The sequence below is a fragment of the Pan troglodytes genome, chromosome 7 (genome assembly GCF_028858775.2).
Source record: "Pan troglodytes isolate AG18354 chromosome 7, NHGRI_mPanTro3-v2.0_pri, whole genome shotgun sequence".
NCBI classification, from domain to species: domain Eukaryota; kingdom Metazoa; phylum Chordata; class Mammalia; order Primates; family Hominidae; genus Pan; species Pan troglodytes.
In genome coordinates, this window is record NC_072405.2 from 66,373,592 (window position 1) to 66,384,908 (window position 11,317).

The following is an 11,317-nucleotide window of genomic DNA, read 5'->3' on the forward strand; positions in this document are numbered from 1 at the left end:
AGTCCTTAAGATTTTGTTTGTTTCATAATTGCTGTGGGCTCCTCTTTGATATTTCAAGCAGATTATTTGCAAACAAGTAGAAATCTCCATGCTAAATAGTCATCCAAACAAGGTTTAAAGTCACTGGCAGGAACTCCATTGCAAAACAGTTTCTAAAAATAAAAAAATAAAAAGCCCAGATAGAATAAAATAAGAAATTTTCACCATTGTATATTGGTAGCATTAGGAAACATGGCAGAAAAATAATTTTTTAAAATTTTCTTGTAAGAACAATGTTAATATTTGGTATTAGATGTTGTGTTGTTCACTAAGAATCTAATATAAAATAAACCATATATGATCAATTATAGATGTTTAGGTTATAAATGCACATATATTTATCATCCATAATTGATTCATGTATTACTATAATATTCCAGCATCTGCTAAATTTAGGCTTATTATTTCACCTTCTTTTTTTTTTAACAGCTTTGGAAATAACATTTATGTTTCCTATGTGCAACGTATACTGGTGTTTTCTTTTTTAAAAAAACTATTTCCACAGGCTTTTGGGGAAGAGGTGGTATTTGATTGTGTGAGTAAGTTCTTTAGTGGTGATTACTGAGATTTTGGTGCACCCATCACCCAAGTAGGGTACACTGTACGTAATGTGTAGTCTTTTATCCCTCACCTGCCTCCCACCCTTTCCCCCACTCCCCAAAATCCATTGTATCATTCATATGTCTTTGCATCCTCATAGCTTAGCTCCCACTTATGTGTGAAAACATACGGCGTTTGGTTTTCCATTCCTGATTACTTTCACTTTCATTATATACTGTATCTCAATGGTTTATCATCTATATAAATGGACTTTAAAATGTGCAGCTTTATTCTACAGGTTGAACATCTCTCATTTGAAAATCTGAAATCCTAATTGCTCCAGAATCCATAGTATTTTGAGTGTGTACATGATACTCAAAGGAAATGCTCACTGAAACAGGTCGGATTTTGGATTTTCAGATTAAGGATGTTTAACTGGTAAGTATAATGCAAATATTTCAAAATCCGAAAAAACATCGAAATCTGAAACACTTCTGGTCCCAAGCATTTAGGATAAGGGATATTCAGGCTGTATCCTATTTTGACATAAACTAATATGTTTTTCTGGCATTTTAAAGATGGCAACACATCTTTCACCATCCTTCCATTGAAGAATGGATCAGTTTTTCATCCCCTTGAATCTAGGCTGACCTGTGACTGTTTTGTTGTATATATTACAGAGGAAATGATGCCACACCAGTTCAGGATTTACCCTTTAAAAGGATTGGCAGCTTTCAGCTCAGTCTCTTGGAGCCCTGAGCTGTCTTAGAAGAAGGCTGACTATTCCTATGGGAGAGACCACACAGAAACTAAAAATACTTGGAAGAGGAGAAGGGTTCAGTTGCCCAACCTTCCAGCCAACTCCAGCAGGGTGGCAAGTATGAGAGTGAGGATATCTTGGAGCCTCAGCAACCTGTGCTATCCAATAGCTATCAGCCACATGTGACTACTGAGCACTCAAAATGTGAGTAATTTAAATTGAGATACGCTATAAGAGTAAAATAGATATTGGATTTCCTTTTTTTCTTTTCTTTCTTTCTTTCTTTGTTTCTTTCTTTCTTTTTTTTTTTTTTTTTTTTTCCTGAAACGGAGTTTTGCTCTTGTTGCCCAGGCTGGAGTGCAATGGCACGATCTCAGCTCACTGCAACCTCTGCCTTCCAGGTTCAAGTGATTCTCCTGCCTCAGCCTCCCAAGTAGCTGGGATTACAGGCATGTGCCACCTAATCCCAAAATATGCCCGGCTAATTTTGTATTTTTTAGTAGAGACGGGGTTTCTCCACGTTGCTCAGGCTGGTCTTGAACTCTGGACCTCAACTGATCCTCCCGCCTCAGCCTCCCAAAGTGCTGGGATTACAGGCATGAGCCACCATGCCTGGCCACATATTGGATTTCTAAAAATATGTTTAAAAATCTCATTAAGAATTTTATATTATGTTTAAATAATATTTTAGATATATTGCATTAAACAAAATAGGCTATTAAAATAATTCCACTAGAAATTTTTATATTTGGTTATTAGAAAATTTAAAATTACTCTTTCTCTATGTATATATGTTTGCATAATTGGACAGCGCTGCTCTCAACCATCCCAACCACCAGCTGAAAACCTGGTGATTTCAGTCGTTATTACTTGAGCCATTCAGCTGAGCTATTTCTGAATTCTTGACACACAGAATCTGTGAGATAAAATAAAACAGTATTGTTTTAAGCTATTAAGTTTTGGAGTAGTTTCTTACATAGAAATAGGTAACTGAATGACATACATAAAAATATTAAGTAATTCACAGAAATTATGCTCAACCTCTTAGAATTTAGAAGAAAGAAATGTGCTTGGCCCAAGCAATATTTTCACAGTCATGGTTAATAAATTATAATATAATGCCTGATTTTTTCCTAAATTAATTATTTGTAGCAAGTATGGAGTCTTAAATTTATTGATTTAAGATTTTGTCTTTGATAAAAAAAAACTCTTTCTTTAACTACTGAAGAGAACACATAGGAAAAGAAATAAACTGTAGAAAATTAACACCAATATTTTAATTGGTTCTGTTCATTTTATCAGGGAACAGAAACAGGAGATCCCAGTGCTTCATTATTAGTTACATTATTTGCATTAACATTTGCAATAATCAATTGAAATGTCAAAAATAATCTTTATCCAGGATTCTTAAATCAGAAAAATCCAGATTAACTATTAGGAATACTATTTTCTGGCTAGGGAATATTGAGTAAATAACATAGCTTCTATGAATCCATTTTCTTATCCACATAATAGAAATGACAACACATTAATTATCTATTGAATTATTGTGAGGATTAGGGGAGCTAACATATGTAAAGCATTTATTTCAGGGCCTGGCACAGGGTAAATGCTCTGAAAGTGAGAGATTTAATAATAATGCATAGGGTAATTACATATGAAAGACTGAAATAGTAGAGTTGCCCTGTCTCAAAAAAATTACATACTTGGTTATGGCATAATTATTGTAACCCTAGTTGTTGTGGAAATGTTATAAACTTGGCTACCTCTTACCTATCTCTTGATTACACAGGTGGAGCATCCTGCATGATTCTGTAGCACTCAACAGGTGTCTGCCAAGCGGACAGACTACAGATCCCTCCAGCCGCATGATGCTGAGCCTCCCCTTGGACACATGAAGATTAAGTTAGTCAAGCATGGAGATTCCTCCCTCTCCTTCACAAACTCCAGATGTTTGGCATCTCCCCAATATCCTAAGACCTCCTGGACTGGGAACAAAATGAGCGTAGTGAAAGAGGAAGCAGCTTTAGAGAAAGCACCACAGGGAACAAACCAATAAAAAAGCAGGAAACTCAGCACAAGCCTGATTTATGTCACTGCACTTCTCTACTCTCAGCCCCATTCCCCCAAACTCCCAGCAAGCACACAAGCACACACAGGCACACACACGCATATGCGCACACACACATGCACATACACAACACACACACACATGCCTTCTGCCAGCAGCTCTCTTTCTCACTCTCACTTTTCTTTTCAAATGCTGGCATTTGAAAAAATCCCCTATTTTGTTTCACCCTCCTTTTCTGCCTCCCTAAAGAGCTTCCGAAGAGGAGTTTTGATGGTGCGTCTGCGTGTTAATAGATTCGGGAGTGTGAAGCTGTTGCCTGAATCTCATTCCCTGAGAGTGCCTTTCTCTTTTTAATAGCTAAGAAAGAATTGACCAAGCCTCTGTTTTAGTCTCTGTTTCTAAACAGAAAGAAAGAAAGAAAAAGGAAGGAAGGAAACAAGGAAGGAAGGAAGGACATACAAGGTAAAAACAAAAACATTTTTACGACGATCCCTTTTTCAACAGCTAGGGGCAATCCAGTGTGTTCAGTTGTGTTAGTTCTGTGTCTGTCAGGAGAAAAAGCCATGTAGAAGTGATGATTTGGTTTTCTTGGTGGGAACACAAGAGAAGCTAGTTGAAAGCAATGGTTGTGGGGTCTTGAATGGACAGGCAAGTCCGGCAGTCAGAAGCAGATTTCGATTAGAAACAGAGGAATTTCTTCTAGGAAAATACATTGTGTCTTCATGACAAACCAAAAATACACCAAATGTTCTGAAAACTGCCCTTTAAAAAGAAAGAACAGATTGTTCAATTGAAACACTTTCCTGAAGCAAATTGTTGCAGGCTGCCAGCCACCTTCAGTACCAGCCACCCCTCCGTCCTCCCCAGGGCCGGTATAAGGGGTGCATGAGAGACACGTGCATGCAGAAGACTCCACCATGATGCCTGGCTCCCATTGCACTGTCCCAGAGCGTCGTAGTGGCAGCTGGGGTTAGTGCTGTCTGTCATGAAAGGGCATTCTACTCGGTTGGCAGAGAACACTCACACACGGGGAAGCTGAGCCATCAGTGCAAGAGTTAATTCCTGTTTGCAATAATGCTAAGGATGTCACATTCATATACACTCAATGAGCACTAAAGGAATCATAGGAATATGCTCTCACAGGATATAACGTAGCCACAGTAGATAAAGGAGGATGTCCTGGAAGAGGGGGAACCTTTTTTTAAGCCAAGGGAGAAAACCACTGAAAAGTAAATCTTTGCATGTAGCTGTGCAGCTCTGCAGATCTAAAATCTGTGCTTTTTAAAAGTATACTCTGTGGAGTAGCAGTCCACATCAAAAGGTCACAGTTTAAAAGTTTTGTATTGTGCTTGGGTTATCCCTTAAGATGTTAGTTATATCATCACAAAAGAACAAGAGTAAACTGTAATTTACTATTTTTGGAGTATTTTTTTGTTGTTAGGCATTTGAAGGATGAGGTGCACAGTGCCCAAGAGTGTGTCACAGCGGCAATTTCCACTTTATGCAGAATTAATACTCAATTACTTATCTGCTTACCTGGACCTTGAGTGAATAATAGATTCCTAATAAAGGGTTTTTGAGCAAATGGACAGATTGGATGCATTTATGTTATAGCAGCCACAACAGCAAAAGAAAATCAAACACTTACAAAACAGAAGTCAATCAAGTTTTAACTAGAGGAGACACCAAAGTATCATACAGTGGAGGAAAAATTCAAATGTTCTGCGCCAAGCTCCTATCATGCCAATTGTACATGTTTGTGCGTATGTAGGGTAGCTAGGGTTGGATGTGTAATCATCCCTAAAATTCATTTGGTGAAGAAAAATACATTTTATTTGAAATCATTGTCTATTTTTATTCCTGCCAATATTTTGTATAACATAGAAGTCTGCCCCAGAGTGTAAATAAATAATGAGGAAGGTCACAGATCTAAATATACTATCTTGGTTCAATAATAAAAAGAGAATTTTTTCCTCGTAAGATTATTTTTTTCTTTGTGAACTTTGTATTAATTTAGGATTTAGGCCAATAATACATTGAATAGCAACTTTTCATATTCCTATAAATTGTGATATGCAGCTTCATAATATATAGTCAATAACCGAGCATCACTCTGTAGGTGAGGGGAAATGCTTTTTACCATAACCACGGAAGATACATTATGTCTCTCTGAAGCCACGGAAACTTTCTAACTGCTGAAAGCTGTTGGCATGATGCAATGCACCTTAGCAATGGAAGCATCCCCTCTGCCCCCTCCTGCTGAGACCCAGCAAAGGCCATCTGCTAATTGTTCTTGTCTTTGGAGTTCTTCCTGTGACCTGCAAAGAAGGTTCTCCATCCATATATCAATCTCTCTCTAACCCACATTTTCTGATTTCTCTGGTGCAGCCAGAATGGTCCCAGGAGAGCTCTAACACACTACATATCTGATGCTTAAAAAAGACCTCTTCATTACATGGCTTCAATAATGGTAGGCTAAAGGGAGCCCAGGCACCCTGTCCCATGCTCAGGTGAGTTAGAGAATGCTCCTAGGAGGATACTCCACATGCTGCGTAAACCTGGGAAGCTCAGGGCTTAAGCCTCAGAACAGCTCTAGACATCTTGAGAAAGGCTGAGAAGACACAAGCCAAAACAAGCATGAAGTCATCTTCAAATTTTTTACTTCTAAAAGAGAAAGTATCTCTTTCCCTTTCTTTAAACAGGCTATTACAGTGCTGTACTATTTGTTTTTTTACCACACGCACACAAATATTGCCCATATCTAAATATACATCTTGCCCAAACACACAAGAAATGGAGCTAAAGTTTCTTTTTAGCAAATTACAGGCTCTAGCTATCTATGACTAAGTCCAGGGAGATCAGGTTGCTGCATCACGAGGCAGCTTTTTCCCTTTGCATGCCAGTGTGCTGGGTGGTATGTGCTGTGTGTACAAAAGGAGACTCTTTGATGCTATGAACACTGGTCTCTGTGCTCTGGCATCAATGTCTCTCTCCTGGCCTTGGGAGAACTCCATGCCATATGGTGTGCTGCTCCCCTGGGCTCTGAGCATAGGGCTATGGTTATGACAAGGGAAAATATTAACAAGCATTGCAAGGTGATGACAACGTTACAGAAGGCAGAAGGTTTTGAATGTGGTGGTGACAGATGGTTGTCTAAAAACCCCTGAAGGAATCAGAAAATATCCATAGACCCTTGGCTCCCTAAAGTCTTCCCTTGAGGGTCTTTGTGGAGACCTGTTTTTCTCACTCCTTCATTACCCATTTTTAATTTGACATAATTTCTGCCAATTTCCTTTCCTAGCACTGCATCGTGCAATACAGTAGCCATTAACCACACGTGGCTATTTCAATTTCAATTGAAATCAATTAAAAATAAATAAAATTTAACTTCAGCTCAACCACACTAACCATATTTCAACTGTTTAATAGCTAATGCTGCTACTAACAACAGTATGGACAATAGAGATTAACACTATTCTAGAATAAGACTCCCCATTTCCACAGCTTCAGTCATGACGCATGCTGGAATCACTGGGGACTCATGTCTTCTGGCATTCTTGATCTTCCATCTGTAGCCTCTGTCTTTCTTCATTTTCACACTTACCCTTCTCCTCACCCTATGTAGCTAGTCTAATCCATACACATTTTCTCAAGTTTTGAATTGTTATTATTGAAAACATGTTCTTTTCAAAACACTTCAGTGTTACCCAAGACCAAGTTTCTGAACAGTGATTCACAGGCTTTAGCTTTTGCTTCAAAGACCACAATATTGATTACTCAAAAATCTAAGAGATGCTCTTAAGGCAAAAAAGTGATCATAATTCTTCAATATTTAATAATGGACTGGCTAGATTTAGATTCTGCAACATTAAATTATCTAAGGCCAATGTCCCTTTAATTTCCTTTGAGAAGTGATTAAAGCTACTAGAATGCTGCCATTCCAGGAAGGAGAAAATATATTCACTAATAATAGCTAATGTTTATTGAATGCAGAATCGATGTCAGGCATTGAGTAACCACTGAGTGCTCCACCAGATTACCTCTTTTCAACCCATAGCGATCTTTTGATGTAGATGTTATTTCTATTTTACAACTCACCAAACTAATGCACAGAAAAATTATATAACATTCTCAAAATAACAGAGCAAAGTGGCAAAAACAAGATTTGAACCCACATCTTTCTCACTCGAGAGCCGAAGTCCTTAAGCTTGATGCAGTTTTCCCTCTTCAGTATGGTGTACTTTGATCTTCCTAGCTGTTTTACTTATTATCTCCTTTGCTTCTCCAAGAAGTCTTATGAAGTAGTCCAGGCCTCATATTAGTACCTGATACACAGTATCTGATGAATAAAACAGTGTGTCAGTTTTCTTTTCCCAACTTGCAAATGACCAAACTGAAACTTAGAGAAGTTAAAGGTACAGGGACGCAGAGACAATAAGATGTAGTGCTGAAAATTGCACCTGTATCTCCTGATTTCACTAGTGCTAAAGTCCTGCTTTCATTACTCTCAAACATGAATAAATAATAGATGTTATCTCAGGAATTTCCTCCTACTGTCAATAAGGATTTCTAGTTCCAGAAAAGATGGTAAGCTTGCACACGCTACTGGCTTCTTCCCCTGAACCCACCCTGGAAAAGCCGCAGAAGTGAGGAGGTTAAGTATTCTGAACATCACAGAACACTCATGAGAAACACTTGAGGAGGCACTGGAGCTGGCCCAGGACAAAACTACAAAAGCAAGAGATGCATGAGGTCTGGTCACCTCTGGGAATCCTCTACTCTCTCCATCTCTGTATACACACGTTGTGGATTAAAAGAGTCTCAGAGAATAGCATCATGGTGAAGAGGGGATGGGAGAGCTAGTGAGGTTTGTCTGGAGCAGAGCCTCCCCAGAGGGGGCGGGAAGAAAATGAGTATTTGTGGGGCTCTGATTGCAAGACCAGAGGCTCCAAAGTCCTAAGGCACCAAAGCTAAACCTCCTATGGAAGAGAACAAGCTACGACTTCAGAGCGTTTTCCTTCTCCCAGACCTATATTGTGAGCCAGGAGTAACAAAGAATTCCAAGAGGAATAAAACTCAAAGGGAAATAAATGACAACATTTGAGAAGCGCCAGCACTGTAAAGGGCAAGAAAATAAACAACCAAGCAGGAGTTATAGAATGAATATACCAGATATAATAGGAGTTTTAAGTAAACATAAATAAATGTCTTCAGGGATGTAAGAAAGGACACTAGAAACAAGAGGCAAGTACACAAAGTAACACGGCATTCAACTGGGGATATTAAGTGTGAAAATGTAACTGTTGAAGTAAATAATGCAAAAGATGCATTGAGCAGCAGAATGTACCGAAAAAAATAACATTTTACTGCCCTGGAAGGTACAGTTGAGGAACTGTCAGGGCAGGCAACAGGGAAGGATTAAGTGACTTAAAACATGAGGGAAACATCAGAAGACGGGAGGAGAGGAGTGGACACATTGATAGGTATCTAATGGGAACTTCAGAAGAAAAGCATTAACAAGTAGGGTTCAGATATCTAAGAAATGTATACTTAAAAAGTCCCAGACTCGAACAGGATCCATAAGAAACATCAGCTACTAGACACATTAGAGTAATATTTAGAAAATCAGTGACATTGATAATTCTAAAAGTTTCTTGGGGGGAATAAGAGGTCACTTCAAAGGAACATCAGATTTCACAACTGCAACACTAACTGGAAGAAAACAAGGTTGTAAGAGTTTCAAAGGATTCAAGGCAAAGAACTAAGCTATTATCTAAATGTGAAGATAAAATAAAGATATTATCACACATACTCAGCCTCACACAGTTAATCATGCAAAGATTCTCTGAGAGCACTCTCGGCAAAGTTCTTCAGAAAGAAGAAGAAGCAATGTGAAACAATATAAGATGACTAGAAATTTAAGACTTTCATTATTGTTCAAATAGGCAATGATCAAAACATGTGTATATAAAATGCTAAAAATACTTTAACATGAATGTGGGAGAGACTAGGAGAAAGATACTATCAAGAATTTGTCTTAGTTGAGAGGAAGGCATAATTACTGAGAGGCATTTGAACATGTCAAGAAAAAAAACCAATGTGGCAGTGACGTAATTGCCATAATAATAATAAAATGTTCAAAAAATAAAACTTTATAGATTCAATTGAAAGTTAAAAACTAGAAGAAAGAGATGCTGTTTTAAATGAAAATATAAAATAAAATAGAAATTGTTTTAAAATGACAGCTATTACCAAAAAACACTTAAATTCACAAACACAAAGACTCAGATTGAATACAAATGAAAAATATCAAGATATTATTTAATAGAAACAAATTTAAACAAAAAGCCAGAAGCAGTTTAAAAACAACAGGGGAGAAAAACATATACCCATGAAATACGAACCCAAATATATCCAGTGAAAGAAATTTAACATAAGACAAAATAAGATTTAAAGCTTAAAAAAATCAGTAAAGAAAAACAAGACTGTTAAATGTTAGTAAAAGGACAATCTATCAGAGTTTATGACCTTAAGACTATATGCACTTACTGAAATATAGTTTCAACAATTGATAGGGTTACAGGGGAAAAATTAATGTATTTACAAAAGATGGGATTTTTAATAAATTCCTCTTGAAAAGTAATTGGCCAATAGTCAAAATAATTTTAAAAGACACAGAAGGGAACAAGTTAATGTACCTGAATTAATAGATAAAGAGAATATTTTACATCCTATAAACAGAGACTATATATTCTTTTTTGGATGCAAAGAAAACAATCACAAAAACTGAGTATGTACTAACCTACAAAGAAAACTCAGTAAATTAAAAAGAATTAATAGCAAATAACCATGTCTTCTGATCATCTGAAAAATAATATAAATCATTAATAATGATAAGCTAAAAAACTTACTATGTGCCTGAAATTTAAAAACACATAAAAACCATATAATTAAAAATTAGAATAAACACTGAATTAATGAAGCATTATAATGAAAATTTTAAAAATATTTATCTCTGAATGATAATAAAATCACTGTACATCTATATGTGAAGAAATAGAGAACTACTTATATGGAAATTTATAGCTTAACTTAGAAAACAAGAAAGAATTGCAGGAACAAAACTAGCCAGACAAGGAGCAACTAAATAAAGCAAAACAAGGAAGAGAAAAAAAAAGTCCAAATTTGAAACAGAGAACAAAAATACAACAATAGATATAATTAACATAACACAAATGGGATTCTTTTAAAAAGACTAATAATTTAGATACACTTCTGTCTGTTCTGAAGAAAAGAATAAGAGAAGATACATAAAAACAAAATAATCATGAAAGGGGGTGTTTATATATGTTATAGACATCTTAAAATGGTTAAGGAAATAAATGAATCAGTAACCATAAATGCAGGTCAAAAAGCTGTCTACCATACTCCTACTCCCTCTCCCATTCTCAAACTAACTGCTAAAACTAGATGGTTTTTTTCATCTAAGTTGGACCAAACTTGCCAGGAACAACTCACCTTTATCTTATAGTCATCCCATAAAATGGAAAAAGAGAAAGCTGCCAAACTCATTTTATGACACTATCATAATCTTGATGCCCAAACTGTATAAGAATAGTATAAGAAAAAAATATTGTTCGACTATTGCACATAAATGCAAACATTTAAATAATAGACTACACAAACTAATCATTTATGAAAATAAATACATCATGCTGACTTATATCTTATCCCAGGAGTTCAAGAAAGATTTAACTACAACAAAAGGCTTTTAAAGGAGGAAAACCACATGGTAATCCTAATAAATATAGAAAAAACACTCAAAATGCAAACCTATTTAGGCCAAAACCTCTTAAACTCAGAATCCGAGAACTAAAAACCACACCAAAACCTCATTTTTAGTGAAG

The 11,317-nt window shown here is 36.5% G+C and overlaps 1 long non-coding RNA gene across 1 annotated transcript; it reads left to right on the plus strand.

Moving 5' to 3' along the window:
- The first annotated feature begins 1,274 nt into the window (after positions 1-1,274).
- On the plus strand, positions 1,275-5,390 carry LOC101058701 (uncharacterized). The gene is made up of 2 exons (XR_169886.5): positions 1,275-1,543; positions 3,132-5,390. It is a non-coding gene; the product is annotated as an uncharacterized LOC101058701 (long non-coding RNA).
- Positions 5,391-11,317: the final 5,927 nt, after the last annotated feature.